The sequence below is a fragment of the Triturus cristatus genome, chromosome 4_1 (genome assembly GCF_964204655.1).
Source record: "Triturus cristatus chromosome 4_1, aTriCri1.1, whole genome shotgun sequence".
Taxonomy (NCBI): Eukaryota; Metazoa; Chordata; class Amphibia; order Caudata; family Salamandridae; genus Triturus; species Triturus cristatus.
The window spans coordinates 359,914,959-359,938,505 of NC_140585.1; positions in this window are offsets into that span (position 1 = coordinate 359,914,959).

Genomic DNA, 23,547 nt, shown 5'->3' on the forward strand with positions numbered 1-23,547 from the left:
GTGATGCGATACACTGGCACTTTTTAAGATGATGGCGCTTCCCAGGTTTCTCTATGCCCTGCAGAATACCCTGTTTCTGGTTCCACCAAGCTACTTTAAGGCGATAGCGACGGAAGTCTCTAATTTGCTCAGGGGGAAAAAGCCGGCGCCCATCGCCATGAACAAATTGGTCAGGGGCTGGTACGATGGGGACATAGCACTTCCAAACATACAACTATATTATTGGGCGTAACGGGGTCCGGACAGTGAAAGGAGCAGTCTCGGTTCTCTTTTCCAGCACCCTACTGTCAGACCCGGCCAGATTTGGGAGATACATGGCCGAGCTGTGCCTTAGGCTTATGGAAGAGGAAGGGGCAAGGCAATACAAGAGGCAACCTGGTTTGTTAAACACTCAGACTCCAGCAACTAGCTCATGATGACGTCGTTTTAACTAACAACCTCAGTACCTGTATCAAATTGGCAATAAGGCTGAACTGGCAATCCCTTGCCCTTTTATTAATGTATATGACATATCTTTTTTTTTTTTCTTTTTTTTTTTTTTTTAAAAACCTTTATTTGTGCATATGAAAAGAACAAATACGGGCCTACAACCGTCAGGCCGGCCACGGTACGGTTAAGCACTGGTACAAACATTACATCCCCTGCGCATCCACGGTCAAGATTAGCAACGAGTCATGAGGTATACACTGGAGAGATCCTTGACACCAGGGGAAGGAGAAGTGAAGGTTAATTTTAAGGTTTTCAAAATAATTTTATCAGGGAAAAAATCAGTAAAGAATAAGAACCAAGGAGATTCGAGTCCGCAAGATAGCTTCACCACACGGGAGAGCAGCAGCACCATTAAAACGGTCATGGAAGGAAAATCTCAGGCAGTGAGGCGATGCAGTTATATAACAGGATAGTCACATGAGTAAATATGCACCCCTCCAGAGCCGCCCCCACTCAATCCACCCCACACCCGGACCCCGAATCGAAACAAGTATAGCGCAGAAACATAAAAGAAAAAGGCCCATAGAACTAAGTAAAAACAGTGAATTACCCCCCCACCCTACACCAATGCGGAGGCTACGGCCTACCCCCCCCCCAGCATAGTGCCTGTCGCCCAATGAACCCGAAATATAGACAAGAGAGAAAGTAGGAATAGAGTAAAGAAAAATAAGAGAACAGAGAGGTAAGTGGGGAGGAGCCTACGCTACCCCAGAGCGCCCGAAACCATCGGCCAGCTATGGCCTCCACACACTGAGAACCCACTACGCCAAAAGCGGTCGTGTGAAGATAACGTGTCACAACAATTTAAACCACGACGAGTGCGCACAACATATGCAAACAGTTCCAGTCCCAGTCCAGCCCATCCGTGAAACCATGGCGATATAAATCAGTTTAGCCCTGGCCCGATCGCGGGCTTAAGATTACACCAGCCCCTACATGAAGGCCCCGCACCCCGTGCAGACAAAGACAATATGGCCGCTTGGGAGAAGATGGTGAAGTAGAGTCACAAAATGGCCGCCGACCATCTATTGAGGTCCCCTTGTGCACCACATAAAGTCCAGACCTGGCATGTAAAGTACAGGAGTTCCACAGAAAAGAAGCAGTAGGCCACCGTGAACGGTTCCTCGAGGACGTCAGGTGTCGCTCTGCTGGATACTCTTGCGGGCACGGTGAGGCAGGCAACAACAAAGCAGGCAGCAATGAACGGGGAGACAAAGTATCCGCAATTGAGCTGGAGAGCGATTGATCCTGGGTGCCGGTAAAGCCAGATGCAGGCACCAGTGTAGCACGATCATAAACAGCCACTGCGTCCCCGCAAGAGGACAAAAGCACTGGCAGACCCACGCCTTGTTGATGACAAACGGGGCGCTCACGACCCATGACATATCTTTTTATTCGGTTTTTGATAATGCTGTATGTAAACCCATTTTATATGAATGTTCTTTTAAACAATTGTTACTATAACCTTCTTTTAAATTTGTATGTAAGTCATGTTGCAAATGGTTTTAAGTAACTGTGTAATAAATAAATTCATTCATCATCATATTATTGGGTGTCACAGTTACACATCCCGCAAACAGATCCTGCTTTTAGTGAGGACAGACATGGGTTGGGGGAGGGAGGAATAAAGCGGGCACTATGTACTAGAAAGCAGACTACCCCACTGATTGGACCGACGGCACACACAGTCCAGATTTGGTACATAGCGTTTAAAAAACTAGGCTGGGGCGGTGTCTTAACCCAACTCACCCCACTCTGGGAAACAACGATTAGGACGACTTCGAAATAGTAAGGGTTTCTGCCGCTGGGACTCTATTGGAATATCAATGATAGGTGACTTATGGATCAAGAGGGAGGTAGCTACCTTTGCCCACCTACAAAAACAGTATGAACTGGTACCCTCTGAAATATTTAGATACTCACAGATCAGGCATGCACTTAGGGCAGATATACCAGCTGGTACCACAATTCCGGAGGCCTTCCCCCTGGAGGATAGGTTGTTGACAGATTACATGGTTAAGAAGGCCACTTCCCTCACCTACCGCAAACTCGCCAACAATTTACCAGATCCTATGACGGCCCTCCGTGAAACATGGTCCAACAAACTTGGGGACTTTGATGACACAGACTGGCAGGAGGCGCTCTCATCACCGCGCGAAGTAGTGATATCCTCCAGACTAAGACTGGTGCAACTGAAAATACTACATTGGACGTACTATACCAGAGTGCTCCTACACAAAACAGGGGGGCTGAGAATTAGTTTTGTCTCTGGAACTGTGAGGCAGAGGGTGCGTTTTACCACACAATATGGCAGTGCCCACAAATAGTGCCCTATTGGGCAGCAGTTATGCGAACTAGTACTCAAGTGGATGGAGTCTCAGTTCTCCCAGAGCCCAACAGTTGTCTCCTAAATATTTGGGAGCCCACTGATCTCAATCACGCCTCACAGGACTGGGCAGCGCTTGGAATGATGTTCGCCAAACGAATTATAGCTAGATTCTTGGGGTCACAATCCTCTCCAACACTCCATGACTGGTGCAGAGATATGGATGGGGCCATGGTTGCAGAGAAGGCGGCATATGTCCGCCGCAGCTGCCCCAAAAAGTGGGAGAGAATATGGGGAGCCTGGAACACATATAGAGGGAATACATGTACTCCGCCCCGGATTGTGTCTGATATGGCATCTGACTGAGGGAGGTGGGTGGGAAATGGTTGCTCGTAACTGTCTACCAAATCTATTGTGTTGAATGTAATGTGACCATCAATATGTTAATGTGAGGCGAGACGTGAAATGTTTAACATGCTGCAACTTGTAACTGCTTGAAATTTTGCCCTGTCATTAATAAAAAAGAGTTAAAAAAAAAAATCTGGAGGTATTTTCTAAGAGTGACCCGTTCATGCTTACAATCGGCCGCCCAGAGGGGGTCTTCAAGGTCCTTGTGCACCTTCGGAAGACAGTAAATAAACGGCATCCTAGGGTAATCGATCTTTATACACAGATGTTCCTCAAGTGATAACAGCCCCTGTTCAGCCTATCCCTGAAGCATGACGTTATATTCGTATTGATAGTCACAGATGGGGTTACTTCTCAATTATTGGTAATGCTCTTTGGCCTTCAGCTGCCTTCTCATTTCCCTGGTATACTGGTTGGTGCTTAAAATGACGACATTGCCTCTTTTGTCTGAGAGCTTAAGGATAATAGCTTTGTTGTTCCTCAATGCATTTAATTCACGTAAATCCTGCGCTGTAAAATTGTTACGATTCTTCCGTCATTCCGCTGTCCTTAATGTATTAATATCATCCGTCAGCATCTCACGAAACACATCAACCAAGTTACCAGTCGGCAATTGTGGTGTAAATCTACTTCCAGGTCACAGATCACTGTCAGTGGTGTGATCAGTAGAGAACCCCATTTGATTGAGCAAAGGGATATCACTTATATATATATAGATCCTTAAATACCAAAAAAGTAAGGGGACTCAATTGGAAATGGAAAAACCAGATATATCATGGATTTTAATGACTCGGAAAATGATATAAAAACACTGATTAACAGCAATTGGAAGATTTTCGAACAAGATGAAGACCTAAAGGGTGATCCGAGTATAATATATCGAAAAATGGCATCGCTGGGTGATATGTTAGTTCAAAGTTTTAAGACCAACTTGAGAAAAACAGCCAATTGGTTCCCCCCAAGAAACCCAGCTTTTATAAATATAAGAAATGCAAGGCATGTAATTGGTGTGAGAACAGAACTACTTTTAATCTAGCAGATGGAAGGAATACAAATATCAAAGAATACATACATTGTGAAAGCACACATGTGATATACATACTTGAATATGAATGTGGGAAGAAATATATAGAAAGTACTGTCAACAAATTGAAACTTCAGATTCTGCAACACATATTGGCAATTGGCAATAAAGATTTGACATATGTCATTGCAAAACATATGTGGGACAAACATAATGGGGACATGAGTAAATTGGTTTTCTACGTCATCCAGCAAATTGCTTTGAATCCAAGAGGTGGTGACCGTGAATTGAATTTACGCAGATCAGAGTCAAGATACATTATAATTAGGATATCCTGTTTTAGGTTTAGACCTATAATAATTGATAAAACTCCACCGAAAGGGAATTAGCCCTCACAAGTACAAACATATAAAAACTGAAACATCACCTGGAGAAACACAAACTAAATGCCATTCAAAGACAGGAAAAGGAGAGTAAAAGAGTCATTTTTATTTCTTCCTGAAAGGGCCAATACAATGTTACATTGTTATACTAGGTTGCAGAAAGAAAGGCTGGGTTAATATTATTCTGGTTCAGTTTTGATTTTTAGGGAGGTCACATTTGCTTTTTTTCAGTTTTTGTGGTCTTGCAAGGTGTAGAAGCATGTTTGGGTCATATTTGATTATTTTATAAAATGTAGAGAATCAGGAAATATCAAAATCATATTTATTTTTTTTTTTTTTTTATTTTTTTTGTAAAAACCTTTATTGACATTTCAACCAAAGACAAGTATGGGCCTACAACCCCCGGGGCCGGCCGCTAAGCAGTTGGATTAACAAAAAACAAATTTTAATCACAGGCAGCACCTCGGGGAGCAGAATCTCCATGCTAGTATACTCTTGGCCACTTAGCAGCCCAAATAGGAAACCAGGATATAAAAGGTCTTCATTTTATAATAGAGAATGGAAGGATCAGGTGCCAAACAATTTCCGAGTAGCGAAAAATGGCGGGCAGAATAGTAAACGTCAACAATAAACAGCAATCTATCAAGTCCATGGCGCACAAACAGGAGGTTCAGGATGTGGAAGAATATCACGAGCCATTTGCGCCTGCAGTCCCCTGCCCTAAGACCCAGAAAGCACCACGGAAATTGAGGCACAAATGAAAAGGCAGCGTTTGACAGCGAAGGAAACCTACTGTCCTCCCCAGAAAAGAAAGACAAAGAAAGATGGGAGAAGAGGAAAGAGGCCATAGAAACAAAGTAAAAAGAAAAACTAAAAAATCTCCTCCCCCAACCCCCCACCCTGCACCTCTGCAGATGACTACGGCCCCCCCCCCAGCAGTGTGCCTGTCGCCCCAGAACCAGACCCGAAATATAGAAGAAACAGAGAAAAAGGAGAAAGAAAAGAAACCCCACCTAACGGGGGAGTGGAGAGAGTATTAATAAACTGGAGGAGGGCCTTCAAACATGCCCCCGGCTTCTCCCTCCCGCACAATGTGTTCCTCCCCAAAGCAGACAGTAATCAACAAAAAATTTTCCCCATGTCAAAGAAAAATGGGGAGCGTTATGCACCTATTACACTATTAGTTATGCCGTGAGAGCACGCAACCCCTGTGCCCGCCCGCCTATTAGATGACACCCTCTGAGGGATCAGTCTTATCCTTGGCCTCTCTTTACGAATCCACCGATGCATACCCATCGACCCAGTGCCATGTCCAATGTTACAAGGAAAGGGAGCGTCCAAAAAGGAACCAGAAGCGACACGCACATGTAGAGTGGACGTCTCTGAATACCAACACAGTCATCATCGTGGAGGATCATCTTTCCCAGTACTGCCCCAGGACATGCCCTGCACACAAGGTCCAGGATGTAGAAATCAGCCAGAGCAGGCGAACATTGCTTGATTATTGCCTGGGTCGCCGGAGGCTGCGCGTGAGACAAAGCCACCACCTTCTGCTCAACTCTAAGACCTCCGGAACAGACCCGACCAACAGCCAGCCGACCACACGTTGGCACATTGTCAGGAATTTCCAGCTGTCCCCTATTCACAGGGGCGGCCACGACACTGTCCTCCTGTGTGAAGTAAAACGAGTCCCTGGTTACCTGGGGACAGGCAGATCGCAACTGTTCCGACGCTGACGCAATACCATCAAGCTTTCTCCCCAGTACCCAGGCGCCGTGGACCAGGGTGGAACGAAGGGCACCGAGAGCTTCGAGAAGGTCACCGTACCCCAGAACAGCTCCTCGCGCCCGCTGTGCTACGCTCCTCTTAGCCACACACTCCCAATCTTGCTGCGACCCAGCGTACAGGATGATAGAATCCATCCTATCAAGATGGCCGCAGGGTAGTTCCACCCCAGATTGGGACCGGGAATCAGGCACAAGCGCATCAAGTTCCATGGTACTGCAAACAGGGTTCCGGGGGCAGGCAAAATATGTATCCGGTGTATGGTCACAGATAACAGCCATCCTCACCCTGGACGGGCGCCCGCAAAAATCCGGGAGCAGCCCGCGAAAATCGGGACGAGTTACAGGCAGCGTCCGAGCAGCTCACCGACGAGGGCTCAGGCAATTACCGAAGAATCTTGGAATTGTCACCTCGGGCATGCACTCGTTCCGCTACGCCCAGTGGTAGGAGTGACCACGGCGGAATTAAGGCCAATATCCGCACCGCTCCGGTATTCCGACTCCACCCAGTCACCAATGGCCGCTGTTTTTGAACTGCCGCCCGGCCATGTTGTCCACTCGAGGTCCCGGTTTCAGGGTTGCACAGGCCGCAAACTTCAGGTGAACATTTCTCCGGCGGTACCGCCGTCAGAAACTTCAGAATCACGCGATCGGTTGCCGCTCTCAATCACCAACACGGGCATGTAGTGCAGGCTAAGGATCTCATGCAGGATATCTGTGCGGGATGCGGTGGTTCACGGAGCCGGGAGCCTACGCTGCCGTCCCGATCGCCATCTTGGCTCCTCCCCCCTCAAAATCATATTTGATATTCGTGCTACATTTGATTCTTTCACTGATAAGTGAAATGACTGGTTTCATAAGAATATTCCCAATAAGTACAATCACATTTACCCATATACAGAGGATGGGTGAAACCCTTTGATACATCAGCCCCCTTTTCTAGCGAGTCAGTATTTATAGTAGGTGAATTGCCAAACACCCTAGGCTTTAAACATTCAATGCAAGGTGCAGTGACAGGTATATGTGAAAAGAGTGCTGTCACCAAGCATCTGGGATAGGGGTGAAAACATGCCATCAGACGTTTGGAAAACATGGAACACAGTGCCACTTGGAATGCTGCTGCAAAAAGTTCTTACCAAATTTAACAAAGATTGGAGTGATATTGTTTGTATTTGCAGTGATTCAGCTATGTATATTAAAATGTTGGGTCTGGTGATCTGTCAACATCGATACCTGAGCTTAAGTGCTTCGCTGTAAGAGATCCTTGCCACTTGCTATATGGTAAGCTGAAAGCATATTTACAATCTTTAGAGTTATTGAAGAATGCTATTGACTTGGTAGTACATTCTGGTGCACTGTTCCATTATGCGCGGGTACTAAAACGCAAATATTTCTCATTTTGTGCTTTGTCTGGCATCAAAGAAAGATTCATCACAACTGAGTCCTTTAGCCAGTGGTTCTTAGTCCTAGAAGCGGAGAATGCTATTTTATCCATGTGGTGAATGTTTACAGAATGTTCTGCCTAGTGCTGATGCCGAAGGCAAAAAATGTGAGGATCTTCGGTCGCATATTTATAGTGATGTTGAAAAAGTACACCCTCCTGCAATGTTACATTTTTACAGGAAAACACGACTGCTGTAGTGGACATTATAGAAAAACTAGAGTCTGAAAACACTCTTGTCTACCAAGTGTTCAGCGTAATTGGTGTAGATGTGAAATATCTCCTTGAGAGTAGGATAGATGACACTTTTAGTAACTTTGGCACTGCAACATGCGCTATTTTAGTATGCTTGCCACTTGTTAAGCAAAAATATGTTGAGGAGCAATTCAGGAAAGTTTATTTTACAATGCATGAGCTTGCAATGGCTTGCATTGATGCACAGAAATGTCCCTTCACCAGCCATGGCATTTGAAGTCAAAGAAGAGTCATTGTGGTGCTGTACAAGTTGTAGATCTCTTCCATAAAGGGAAATTTTCTCCGGACTTTGAAAAGTACTGCTTCATTTTGACCTCTTTAATAACTCTGAGGGCATATGTGCCCAGTTCAATGCATATGTTGCAGAACCTGTTCCAGAGAATCACAATCTTCAGGTGTACCAGTATTGGCATGGAAAACTACGTAGGTGGCCAGAGTTAGCAAATTGTGTACTGGCTGTTTTGGCGTTGCCCTTCTCAAGTGTAATCTAGAAAGGGCCTTTTCACAGATAAATGTTTACATGGGAAGGAAAGTGCGATCGTGCATGGCCATAGACTCACTGAAGAAGTATTGAGTGATGTAGTACAATAAGTTTGATTTGTAAAAATCTATTTGGAACTCATATACACTGTATATACACTGTCTATACACCATGCAATATCAGTGCAGAAAGCAAGCAATAATAAAAGCAAAATGTTTCATTAACACTGGAAACAAGCATTTGCAATGCAATAGGTCTTGCAATGACATTATTTTGAGCTATTGACATTGTAAATGGCAATGCCTTTAACAAAATTAAAAAGCATTGTTATTTAGAATACCAAAAGCAACACCTATTGCATGGCATAGCACGGTGTCTGTGAAGACGACGCCGCACTTATTAAAGTTAAAAATAAATAAAGAGTGCGTGGGTGGGGCAGAGAGCATTGGCATAGCCAATAGGTCTCGCTTTTGGGAACTTATACGTGTTTAGTTATGCAGCACAATATCTTTGGCGCAACAACATCAACTGTTGCATGGTTAAACACTTATAAGGTCCCAAAGGCGAGACCTATTGGCTTTGCCAATGCTTGTTATTATTATGTTATCTGATTGCTGGATAAATATTTGGAGTGGAATGGGAAAGAGGGGAGAAAATGCTTTGTTTCCAAATCAAGCTCAGGGAAATGTAGGCCTCGAAAAATCTACTGCCCACTCACTATGACAAACAGATTTTATAATCGTGATATATTTTTAGGGCCTGCTGGCCCCTTCTGGCAAGAGAGCTCAAGCAAACAAAGAATAGGTGTTCTGCTCATTAAGAGAGTGGATAAGCAATAAAGATACATTTATATTTTGTTTTTATCGTTTCATATTTGCTGTGCATTCAAAGAGAGAAGTTAAATGGCAACTTATGTCTTATTACAATTTGCTGCTCATTTTATCCTGTAGATTGGTGTTTACTTTGCTTTCGGAACTGTAGGATGGTTTTTTTTATAAACCCATAACATTTAAATATCTTGTAAATTAACAGTACAAATATTTCGAAATACATCAGCAGATGCATATTTTTTTGTAATTCAGACATGTGATGGAAACAAAGATTTTAATAGGATCAAAATAATGTGCAAATAATAAACATTAGCTGAAACTCAATTTCCTAACAGTATTGTTGTGTGCTATACAGTTTTATCAGTAAAAGGACATGTCGGCGGTCAATTATGTGGCCATTTTAATGGAAAATATATTATCTGTAAATGGCAGGGCACCACCACATGACACATGAACTAAGAAACATTACTGGCCCCACCCTGATGATAATGCTGTTAGAAAACTAAGACGCAAGTCAGGGTTTATGTGTAGCATATATGTGAGATAGATTCGTATACATGGAGCAAAAGATTAGTTTACGAAATCAAACAAAATAGTCTTTTGCACTGCAGATATGCTGAACTCACATATTTGAGGGTGCTCCCGTATGTCATAAGAACGAAAATGGAGGCTTGTTGAAATAAAATATATGCCTAGGATCACACACTTTGAGACCAGTTTATGGGTCAGGGGCATTACTTTCAGACTGAGTAGATTATTCAAGTCAATAGACATGTTTATGATTCTATCGCCTCCTCCCCCAGCCTGAAATGTTAACACTGACTTTTCATCTTGGTAACCAAATAGATAGGCGATGGGAAGTCCACCTGCCCTGGTGCACACCCATCAATCAGCGCTTCCCCAAGGCCGTCTGAGTGCTCAACAAGATTTTCTCTGTTGACTAATCTCCGTTTACATAAAGCACCGTTGAACTGTTAGAAGGTGACTTTCTAAACTGCTTTCACCAGAAAAACCAGTTCTGAAACTGGTCTAACGGGGTTCCTTTAGCTAAAGATGCTGTATACAAGTACAGCTCACACCCAATGCCTTGAACCCTTGATTCTGTGCTTTTAATAGTCAATTGACACACAGTCTGAAATACTGAAGCACTGGTTGCAACGACACAGGCAGCCAAAATGGAGCCCACGAAATGACTTAATTTCCCCAGGCTTTGTGGACGAAAATAACAATAAATAATTCTAAATGTGGTGAATTTCACTGTTGCTATAGATATGTAAATTATTCCATGGTGACCCGTTACTTTATTCTTCTTGACTTACTAAATCAACAGCACAACATATAGCTGCCAGCCTGCCACTAAAGGAAACAAACAGCAAGTCCTCTGCATACATTTCCATCGAGTGCAGCGGTACTGCGCATGCTCGTACATTCCAATCAGTTTCCCCTTCAAATACAAATCTACAAAATCTGAAAATGGGCAAATTCTACGCACATCCTTTAGTGTCAGTCAGTTGTAGACTGAAGCAAATCCTGAGAAGCAGCCTTTGCTCCATTTCAATCAAACTGCGATCCACAAACACAGTGATTGGCAAATGGCAACAACGTGTGCCAAAGGATGCATGGGGGGATTCTCAATGATCCCTCCCCACTTAAACCCCTTCCATAAAAATTGTTTTAGAATTAGGCGCCTGAGTCTGCAGAAAATAAAGTAATTCTTTCTTTCAAACTAGTGAGTTGTCCTTTAGTGCGGTAACTTAAAGCCGTGGCTAGAAATTATTAGGATGGCTTATGTATTTGGACCCATTTTCATAAAACTTTGCGAAAACCAAATATGTTCACTTGCGTGCCTATTGCTCTAGAGTGAGAAATGTATAGAAGATCTCAAAACTTTATTCACTGATAAACCCGCTTAACAAATTATTGTTAAAGAAGGATACAGAAACATTCTCAAGCACAATGCCCCGTTACCGATGGCAGAAGAATGCAAGAAGAAGGTAATGCTTGGGCACACCCTATAACCTTTGCATGACAGGCATAGCCGAAGGCCACGCTAAGAGAATTCCAGGCATGGGGAGAATGGTTACAGCATGGCCAAAGGTCCCGTCGGTAACCAGTAGCCGCTAGCCATAGTAAACAAGCGTAATATGACAATATTCAAGATGTTATAACCCCCACACAGAAACACATACTTTTAAAACAAAAACAATAGTTGGGCATAATGGAAAATATACTAAACGTATGCTTTAGACGTCATTAGACAGACTGCCTGCCTCACATTAATTCACTTCACACCACTCGATTCGATTGACGGCCGCTTCCCGGATGTCCCTGCACACGCTGCCTGTCTGGCTGCCTGCACCCACATCAGCACATGCACACAAAGGCCATCCCACGATAACCTATCCCTACGCCTTAAAGGGACAGTGCTCATATTTCTATCATTATACTATAAGAAAAATAGAAAAGGTGCGTGTTTCCTCAAATGCCTGCTGCTGGTAAAATCTGCCCGAGCGTTGCTGGGTAAAAATGACAGATTCGATATTCTGAGGCAGATTAAGAACTTCGGTGCGAAAGGGACCAGAGACCAAGGTTTATGTTTGAACTGAAAGGGAAAGGCCGGCTAACCGTTATTACATTCGGGAAACCCTGCACAGGCAAGGATAACTTAAAACACCCAAAGAACGCCGTTTACCCACTTCTACACCCATTCAAAACAAGCGGCACTGAAAGCGATCGCTATTGCGATCGCTTTTGTAAAAAAAAAAAAACGCCCGTGAGTGGTGCGCTCGTGCGCCACAGCGAACATGTGTTTTCAATTATCGCGCCCGTGTCTGGGCACGATAATTGAAACCACATGGCCTTTGGTGCGCGTAACAGACACCAATAGGCCATGGGCGGAGCAATGCGCCCGCCTTTGGCCTATTGCGTGCTGTCTTTCAGAAACACACGCACGCAAAGGCCAATCACGGAAGCCAAAAGGAAAAGCACACACACAAGCGTGTGCGATTCCAGGCTCCGTTTTCGAACCCCACACAAAAGGGCTCACGCTCCGTGAGCCCTAAAAAACTGTTTCTGTTGTTTTTAATGGTGCAAAAATATGTAACCACTGATAACCCCTGTTTTTTAAGGTATTGAAATCACTGAAGAAACCCAATCAGAATTAGCTAAAAATAGAAACTGAAAAAAGAAAAGCCTAATTATAATGATTGGTTCAGAAAATACAATGGGAAAGATCGCAGATGAAAATAACTGGTGTCCCTTGATCTAGAAGTTCGAATTGATCGATATACAGTGGTGATGAAGATAAGCTATTAACTCATTTTCTATAATCAATTAGGACACTTGTATGCTTTTTTTTATAATGGTTTTTATAAATGCATTTTATGAATGTTTTTTATCAATGGTTTCCATTCATGTCCTCTCTTTGTTATATCATCGATACTCTTTATGCGTTATGATATTTGGAACAAATTCTTTTAAAAGCTCATCTCTCTCCTCATAGATAAGATGAAGGGTAGTACAAACGTAATTAAGTCTTAAACCTCGATAATAGAAATGCCTAATTTAGAATAAATGACAAGCAGGATTTGCACAGAAAATACTTGTTTACAAACTAGTCCATGTTTACCAACCAGTCCACGTTAACCTTTGCACGTATGTTTCAAATGTTTTAAATGTGTGAAAGGTTAACAGCAGGATTTGCACAGAGATTGTTGGTTTACAAATCAGTCCATGTTTACGCTTGAACAAATGAATATGAACTATGTTTACAGCATGATTTACACAGAGAATATCTGTTTATTAACCAGTCCATGCTTACTCTAGTGTATCAGTCAAAGATGGTTAATGTTTTTGATAGGATCTGCATCATTAATATTGATCAGTCCATATGTGTTTATGCACATAGAAGGGAAAGGTTAACCAGATTAATTAAATTGGGAGTTGACACCGTACGGTAGTCGGATAATTTGAGATACCATATTTGGAACTAGGTAGAAATCATTCTATGCATAAAGCACATTGCACTTTTTGCTAAGATATGCATTTTGATATTGGAATAGGGACACCGTACCACTACAAAGAGTAATAGTCTAGACTAACTTGTAGAAGGAGGGAAGTGCACTTACACAGACGATCAAGCACTTTGAGGTGTAAGAAGTGTTAAATTGACAAGCCAACGCATGACCAGATTTGAGAGGCAGTAAATAACCGGAATATGATGGTGGCAGTTTGAAGATCGCTACAACATGAAGGGACAAGAGTGTAAACCGAAAACTTAAAATACAATGTAATCCAATCCAAACTTTGGTGCAGGCAGGATATATTACAGAATTTGAAGTAACACGGAATAGCAAAATAACAAAAGGATAACCAACCGTGAAGGGTTTGTTGGGAAATATCGTGTAAATCACAGAGTAGAAATAGCTTTTCGAAAGGCTCTTGCAAGTGACTTAGGTGCTAGGCTACTGCATCAGTGCATCATCATTTTTAGAATGAAAGAGATTGCTGGAACTAGAAATCAAAATAGGAAGTAGATGTTGTTTGTATTTGACTAGGTCGATGATGATAGGCAGGTGGAACGTGAGGGACAATGAGGTTTACTGATGATTCACTGGGAAATACGAGAATTATGGTACTTTACCAGGTATGAGTTAGGATTAACAGCACAGAACAATTATCTCTGTCTCTGTATCTGGTTGTTTTAACTTTGAAAAAATTGGAAATTTAAAATGTTTTGAAGAAATTGCTACAAAAAAATCAATGTAAATTTATGACAAGGTTTACTCTAGATTCATTGGAGAATATAAGAATGATGGTACTTTACCAATTATTAGTCATGCATAACAGCACTGTATTATTATTTAAAAGTTGAAAACATTTAGAAAAATACGTGGTAAAAAATGATATAAATGATTTGCACTTCAAGAAATGGAAATGTTGTTCGGGGCGTGGCTTGGCAGCCGAACATGGCGGTCGCGTGAGCCTGTAGCTCCGCACAGGCCCCGTATTCATCCTGCTGCCCTGGCGGCAGACCGGGTCCCGAAATTCACCCAGGGACGGAATTGAGGATCGGAGACGCCTGGGAGGAGATTAAAGATCTTCTCACTGCTTGAAGGCACCAGCACGTTTGGATACTGCGCACTGGCGCAGCCGGCCTGCGAAGACCAAAATGGCGGCATAGCTTTTGCCGACAGACTGGAGACAAGGCCCCGGGAAGATGTGAGGCTACTGCTGAGCGCAGAAGTGGAGCGGGGGCCCCCCCCCGAAGACTGACTGCGGGCTCTGGTGGGCTTTCCCAAGCCCGGACGGGAGATCCGGGACTTCGGCGAAGGGGAGGCTCCATGTCGGAGGGCCTGGGTTGGTGCCAGCAAAGGAGCGGTGAGGCCTGGTGGCTGCAGGGACTACGGGTCAGCAGGATCTCGAGCAGGGGCCTGGCCTCTGAACCTGAGATCTCGAGGGCTCACTGGAGTGGCCTGGGAGCTGCCCTGTGCTCGGGACTGGAGCGAAGCCCCAGGGTGGTGTGAGGCCCTAGCTGTGGAGCCTTAACCTAATGACCCCGTTGAGACTCACCTGATGCCTGAGGGGGCTTGAGTGAACTCCTAGCTGCGGAGAGGCAGCGTGGGTGTGCAAGGGAGGGCCCTGGCCTCCTGGGCTGTGGGCGGCAACCTGGGTGCGCCGCTGTGGTGTCTGCTGGCTGGGCTGAAGACTCTGGGCCCCCGCATATACTGGTGAACTGGTGTGAGGCCCTGAGAGGTGCGGGGCCTACGTAGTGCATTCCTGGGTTGGCGGTTTGGCCCTTGGCTCGCTCTGTGGCCCGTGAGGCCCTGAGGTGGATTCCTACAGCTGACAGGTGGTGCCTATGGATCTGGGCCCCCTGGAGTGCGGACACACCCCTGAGCGCCTTGCTGTGCTGTCTGGTGGCCGTGCCGATAACTGCGTGACGCTACCACAGATCACCCCCGGACGAGGTGGAGCACTGCAACCCAGGCACTAGGGTATTACCGAACCACTGGCGAGTACTTTACCAAGGCCCTGCGGCGGATTAAGGTGAGAGGCACTTGCATAGGGAAGATTCACTGTCTGCAGGGAGTGCCTGGTGGTATGGTCTGATCGCTGGACATAATTTAGGAACTTGTACAGACTGGGAGCAATGGAGAGGAGTCTGGAGTGGCGTGACCGGGTGGGACTTGCATACACACTCACGAGGAGCGCAAATTTTGTGACTGCACTGACTAGTGTAAAACGCAGGAGGGCAATTATCTCTGGATCAAGGTGGAGGAGACTTCTTGGGGTGCTGACCAGCAGTGGTGTGCTGCTGTGGATGGGGTGGCATTCCGCGTGAAGGACGCAAGGGCATACAGGAACACTTGAGGGCGCCACAATTAGTGCTGGGACGAGTGCCTGTTGGAGTCCGGTGGCAGTGAGAACGAGAAGGCAGCTACAACACCCCTTGCTGCCTGGGACGAGCCCGAGAGGAGAGCCCTGAGGACACACCATTATAGAGGTGAAGAAATTAAGGCGGTCCCACTGAGATGGGGAAACGGCGAGCGAAGCAGCCTGGGACTGCCCAGGAGACCGAAGACACTCCCCATGAAACAGGGCAAAATGATCTGGGCGATCCAGTACAGCAGCAGCTGACAATAATTTTGGAAGTGATTGCTGACACCAAAGCCACCCTCCATCTGGACATTAGTACAGTGTCGGTGGGCCTAGTCCTGCTCAGGGTGGAGCATAAGTAGTTAACTGAAAGGGTAAAAGACGCAGAATCCAGAATCACAGTCCTTGAACCGGTGCATCATTCGCTGTTGGCGCAGATGGGAGACCTCAGGGACCGGGTCCTCACCCTACAGCGGAGAGCAGAAGATGCCGAGGGGCATAATAGGAGGAACAATATACGAGTTCTTGGTCTCCCTGAAGGTACCGAGGGTAACGATATGGTATCCTTTCTGGAACAATGGCTCCGAGCTGTGGTGGTCCCCGTGGGCCTATCGACCTCCTATACCTTGGAAAGAGTGCACCGTGTCCCGGCCAGGCCGCTGGCCCCGGGCCGACCTCCACGACCTGTGGTGGCTAGACTCCTCCATTTCAGGGACAGAGATGCCCTCCTACATAAAGCCCAAACAGAAGGCCTGTATACTGTAGGTAATAGCAGAGTCTCCATCTTCCCTGACTACACCTTGGGTGTCCAGAGGAAGCGAACATCCTTTCTGGAGGTCAAGAAAGCATTGAGAGAGGAAGGGCTCCAGTACACTTTGATCTTCGCTGCCCGCTTACGTATACTCCCAGATGGAAAGACACACTTCTGTGATGACCCCAAGTCTGCCTGAGAGTGGTTAGAGCCGTACAAAGCCGAGGATCCACAGCCAGTGCAGTCACAAGCGTTGGACTTTGAGAGACGTGAGCTCAGAAAGAGATCTAGGAGACACTCCAGAAGGGGAGCTCCAAGTCGGCCGACGTCCTCGCAAACTGAAAAGGAAAGAGCTGAGGACCTGCAGACGGCAGCGGCCATCATGAAGGACAAGAGACCCCCCCTCGGAGGCCGGGACTCGCTCCTCGAGAGAAACTCAGGGGATTGACTTGGACTCCTCCCATAATAGCAGCGTGAAATTACCAGTGGTGACCCCAAACACAGCGGACAAGATCATGTGATGAAGACACGATCTGGAGATTACTGGTGACTCCTTGGAGGGCGGGGGGACCCCTGATGCCTGCTAGGGGCCAGCTTTAGATGTCACTGGCTCAGGGCGGTGTGCCTTGGGGTACCATAACTTTCTCAGATAACATCCTTATCTTTTTCTACCCCCCACTGAATCCCCTACCTCTTCGGAACTGGGCCTCGGCTAGTGTTCGATGTTTTCCACAAGGTTTGGGCGGCTGGCCGTTGCCAGACTGCCCTGGGGTCCCGGAGTTGTTGAGCAACAGGGTTGCTACGTTACTTTTTTCTCTTCTTTTTTTGGTTGTTTGCAGATTGGAGTGGGTTTACATGATTATGGGAATGAGGCGGGAGGTAGCTTGCCGGCGAAGGATTCACTGTCATTATGGTACACGCACATAATATTATAACATTTTTGACCTAGAACAAAAGAGGGATGGGGACACTGGCTAAGCGACACAACGTATACTCTTATCTAAAGCGCAGGGATATACACATCGCCCTTCTTCAGGTGAATCATCGAGCCAAGGACGAAGGGGGGAAACTTTGCAAACGGTGGAGAGGTCAGGTCTAGATGACAACCTTCTCGGCCTTCTCGAGGGGGGTGTTGATCTGGGTAAAACCTGGAGTCCCCTTTGACCTTACCCACTCTATGATAGGCACGTACAAAGGCACATATTCCTGGTAGGTAGATTGGCGGGACAGGTCGCATACTTGGCTTCCCTATCGGCTAAAATTGCGATGCATATGAACGGGCAGGTGCTAATAGGAGGGGATTTTAATTGTGTAGCGGACGTTGCAATTGACCGTTCCCACCACTTCATGGGCGCAATCCCACCGCACAGCCGAGGAGTTTTGAGACAGGATTCAACACTGGAGATGGCAACACGAAAGGGACAGGGAATGCTCTTTCTTGCACCGATTCACCAGGTGCATACCAGACTAGATACATTTCTCTGTGCGCCAACGTTTAGTAGCTCCGTTACTCATACGGAATATTTGGGACGCACCCTATCTGACCATAGACCCCTATTGTTGTTTTATCTACCTATAGAGAGAAGACCTCCGATCCCTTCCTGGAGACTTAACCCGTTAGCATTGGAGGATGTTCCATACCGGACATCCTTGACAACGCTTATAGAATCCTTCTTCCTCAAGAATGCATATACGGCGTCCTCGACGGAATGCGGGGCCTTTAAGGTGGTGGTGAGAGGGCATTGTATGGGACAGTTAATCAGAACGCAACGGGAAATACGTAGTGAGATCCTAAACTTAGAAGAGAAACTACGCAGCTCAGACAATGCTCAAGGCACTGATCCCGCCTCTATGTTTGAGTTGCAGGAGACGAGGGAGACCTCCCAGGAGGTACTAAACCAACTTCGGTGCCATAGTTTCAGGGACTACCTTGATAGGATGCAGAGGTAAGAGGGGAGGGCCAGAAGGCTCTTGGCATGGCTGATCGAACCTGTGACCCGTGGGTCACCTGTCACCCAGCTGCTGCTGGACATGGACGAGCTCCCTTATAGTCCAGATGATTTTTGCCAAACATATTTTTATTGAAGTTTTTAACATAGTACAGCATATGGCTTTATCGTCATAGTCTTCGCATGAGTGACATGAAAGAGTGGTTACAAGATTGAAACTATGAAGAGTCATACAGATCGTCAGAGCCAGCCCCAGACCCAATCCCATTGGAGTGCACAATTAAGGGATACAGTTTCGAACGTAACTGAGTCTAGGGTAAGTCTCTGCGTTTCTCACAATGCAGCACATAAAGCCAAAAAAAAAGACCCATCAGTCTTTGTGATAGCTCGCTCTGGGATCCTTCCAGTCCAAGGGCATTATACAAGAAGTACTACAGTGGAAATAAAACCTCTCCTAACTATGGAGCAGTTAACACAAAGTAAATAACCAACCCTATTCCAACCCCCACCCCCCACCCTTAACATGGTGGCAGCACAAAATAACGAAAAATGCGGTCTTCAGGTTGCTTGACAGGATGCACTTGAAATCTGAAAGAGGTGTAGTGCTCTGATAGAGGAAGGATAAAGAGCGGATGGTAGTCCACGGGAAAGAAAGGTGACTAGGGGACTCCATTTAAATTCGAAGTTCTTAAAGCTGTCTCTGAAAATGTCCGACATTCGTTCAAGGCTAAGGAGCTTCCATAGCCTAGAGTGCCAGAGGGAAATCGCCGGAGCTTCTCTCAGTTTCCAGGCCGCTGCCAAAGTAATCTTCGCCGCCCCTATACAGAGCCACATGATCGTTTTATCAGCCCTGGTCTGGTGTTCTAAGGATGGGTCATGAAGTCCAAGAAGAATCTCCGCCATACCAGTCGGGATGGGGTATCCCAGCACATCCTTGATGTGTGCAAGGATTTCTTCCTAGAAAGGCTGTGTGTGCGGACAATCCCACCAGATGTGCTGGTAGTCCCCCAGTAGCCCACCCCGCCTCCAGCATCTATCAGAGGAGTCGGGGAAGATCTGTTGGAGTTTGGCAGGATGGAGGTACCAGTCCATCATAGTCTTAAGGTGTGCCTCCCTGAGGTCGACGGAGTGGTTGTACTTTGTGATGTCCGACCATAAATGGGACCATCCCTCGTCCGAGATGTCTCTTTGCAGGATACTCTCCCACATTGATATATATCGTGGTCGTGGAGAGTGTGTAGTGGTGAGGAGAAACTTATATAAAAAAGAGATCGCACCTTTCATGGAGGACGCCTTAGTGAGAAAGGATTCAAATTTTGTCAGGGGACGAGCAGCTGCCTCCCATACCTGTGGTGTGAGGGCTCAATGAAGTAATTGGTTATAGTGATATCTTTCTGTGTTCTGTAGGTTATATTCCTTTTTACAGCTGTCAAAAGTAAGGGGAGCAAAGTTGTGGAAAAGGTGTGTTAGTGCTAGACATCCTCCCTCCTGCCAAGCATCAAATGGGCCCGCCGGTTAACCTGGGGGAAATGCTGGGTTAAAATGCAGCGGTGTAAAAGGGGAGGGAAAGGAGGTCCATCTCTCGTCACCCGACACAGAGTCCCACACCTTAAGCGTTGTGCGTATAGGGGTGCTAATATTGGTGTTCTTAGGTCTGTCATGTTTGGGGTGCCAGATCAGATCCCATATAGTCCTTCCTGTCACGCTTCCATCCATATGTAACCAGTGTTTGTCTGAAGCAGGTTTCGACCACTCAGTCAGGACGCGTAATTGGGCAGCCTTGTAATATAAGTAAATATCTGGAAGTCCGACCCCACCCTCCCCTCTGGAGCGACGAAGTATCAAAAAGGAGAAGCGTGCCTGACTCCCCTGCCAAATGAAATTCAGGATCATGGCTTTAATGCGCCGAAAGAAGTCCCTCTCCAGTTCAATGGGTAGAGCTTGAAACAGATAAAGGAGCTTGGGGATGAGCGTCATCTTTATGGCGTGAATTCGGCCCAGCCAGGAGAGGAAGATGGGCTTCCATTTATTGAGCTCTGCTTGAATACGCGCAAGCATAGGTGGGAAATTAGCAGAATAGAGTCCGTGCACTTTTGGTGTGAGCTGGACGCCCAAGTATTGTATAGAGGAGGTGGTCCACTGGAGGGCCGTGAGAGTTTGGAGCCTACGGAGTTCCGCTGTCGGGAGAGTGAGGTTGAGGATAAACGACTTGCCCAGATTTACTTTAAAGCCTGCTACTCTTTCAAATCGGACTAATTCCGATTGTAGGGGTGGGAGGGACACGGCTGGATCTGTGAGCGATAACAGGACGTCGTCTGCGAATAGGGAGATTTTGTGTTGTTCCCCAGTGAAGGGGATCCCCTGAATGTCAGGGTTTGCTCTAATTGCCGCTGGTAGGGGTTCAATGCTAAGGGCGAAAAGTAGGGGGGAAAGGGGACACCCCTGTCTAGTACCTATGGAATGGAAGAAGGAGGGTGATAGCGCACCGTTAACCATTACCATAGAATGGGGTTGAAGGTAATTAGCCCGAATCATAGTGAGGAATTTGGGGGCAAAACCGAAAGCCGTGAGGGTAAGGAACAGGAACTCCCAGTTGACCCAATCAAAAGCTTTTTCCGCGTCCAACCCGACTAGGACCGCATGGATCTGGCGTCTATTGGCCTTCTCGATTAAGTGGACAATGCGACAGGTGTTGTGTGTTTGGTGACCCTTAATAAATCCCGATTGGTCTGGATGTATGAGATCGGGCATAAGATCATTCAGCCGCTTAGCTAAGATGGAGGAGTATAGTTTCGCATCGAGATTGAGCAATGCGATAGGTCTGTAAGAGGCGCAAGCCTCAGGGTCCTTTCCCGGCTTAGGTATAACAGTGGTCACTGCTTCCGATAAGGAGCCGGTGGTTGAACCTACCTCCACCGTGTAAGATGTGGGGCAATGTCGGGGGCAAAGGTTTTGTAAAATAAAGCGGTATACCCATCCGGCCCTGGTGCTTTATTTAGTTTGAGAGCCTTAATAGCAGAGGTAACATCCTCAGTGGTGATAAGGGCGGAAAGTAGCTCATTCCATTCTGGGGATACTTGTGGGAGTTGCATGGTATGGAGGTAATCTCGTTGGGCAGCTGGATCTAAGTGGTTCCCGGTGTAGAGGGTTTTGTAAAAGGAACTGAATTGTTCCGCTTTTTCCTCGTCGCTATGGGTAAGGTCTCCGTGTGGTCCCCGGATGCCGCCAATATACTCCCGTATTCGTTTATCCTTGAGTAGCCTAGCAAGGTGTTTACCAATCTTGTTGCCCTGTGAGTAAGATAAGTGATGTAATTTCAGTAGTGTAAATTCTGCCCTGTTATAAATAGCCCAGAGTTTACCCCGAAGCGCTGTTAGACTACGAAGGGTGTGCCTAGAGGGATTCTGTTTATGAGCTTGTTCGGCGGAGGCCAGTTCCGTCTCCAACATTTCCCTTTCTTTGGTGCGTTGTGAGTCTAATGCGGAGTTAAGGGAAATACATTTCCCCCAGAATACCGCCTTAAAGGCGTCCCAGGTGATAAATTCCGATGTATCTTCTGATTGGTTAATGTTAAAAAATTCGGTGATAGCCTCCCTTAATTTAGTGCAGGAGCCTTTATCCCGTGTGAGCGCAGCCGGGAAATACCACCTGGGAGAAGCAGAAGCGAGTACCCGCCAGGACATAGAAATTGCAAGGAGACTGTGATCTGATATTGAAAGAGGGAATATTTTAGCTTCTTGTAGGTCACTTAGGAAGGATTGGCTAATAAAAATGTAATCGAGGCGTGAGTACGTGCGATGTACATGTGAATAGAATGTGTAATCTCGATAGTTAGGATATAAGGTACGCCAAGAATCTAAAAGTCCCAAATCGTGCATTTGTTGTCGAGTATCCGTGGAAAATGAGCCCATTTCTGAGCGTTGGGGGTGGGTGCTGTCCAAGTCCTTTGGCCACGTTAAATTAAAGTCGTCCATAAGTACTAGCGGCCCTTGAAAAAGTCTACCAGCTTCCCCAGCATAGTGTGTAGGAAGAGCGTCTGGCCAGTGTTGGGGGCATATACCGCCACAAAAGTACAAAGATTACCCATCAGGCGACCCTTTACCATAATCCAACGCCCCTCTTTATCGTGTTGTACATCCAATGGTTGGAATTTGGTGGAGGAACGAAATGGAAGAGCAACCCCCCTTTGTTTCGTTAGTGCTGAGGATCTATAAATCAGTGGGTAGTGTTTGTGACAAAGCCGATTGTCCTCATGTCTAGCTAGATGCGTTTCCTGAAGGGCCACTATATCTAGGTGATGATCAGTGATGTATTTCCAAACCTTCTGGCGTTTCTGAGGAGAGTTAAGACCCTTAACGTTCCAGGTGCCTATGGTAAGTGTCATAGCGTCAGTGGGTAAAGGGACAGTGCAATGAAAGCCCCGCCAGGCCTGACATAGCTCGTATCGCCAGTTGCCCCCAAGGAATAGCCCACCCCCCTCTAATGCGATAGAAAATTACCGTGCAATCCATAACCCAATCTAGACCTAGAATTAAAAAGCCGCCACCATGACCCACCCCACCCCTCCCTTCAAACCCCCCCCCCAGAAAAAAGAACAAAGTCCAAACCATTCGTGAAACAGTACAAAAAACACTGTTGGTTATCTGGTAGGGGTAATAAAACCCCACAGGTGTACGTGAAGGCGACAGGTCCAAGGGCCCCGTCCACGCCCATCCCGGAGCATTGCAAAACAGAGCAGCAGCGAAGCGGCTGAGAGACGCAAATGAGATCTCGTTAAAGTGCGCCCCCACTTGCTGCAAGCATGTCCTATGCCTATGTATCCGCCTCCATACTGTAAAGACTGGCCTCGAGAAAGAAGAAATAGATAAGACTGACATATTAAGCCACACAGATCAGAAATCTATCATCGTCAAGGGGGAAAGTCCACAGTTCCCGGTCATATCGTGGGGCAGGGTGTAGGGTATCCTGAGTGATAGATGCGAAAATGAGTTCAAGAGGGATAAAGCAATCAGTAGGAGGGAGCCCTCGCTACCTCTCTCCATCGTATC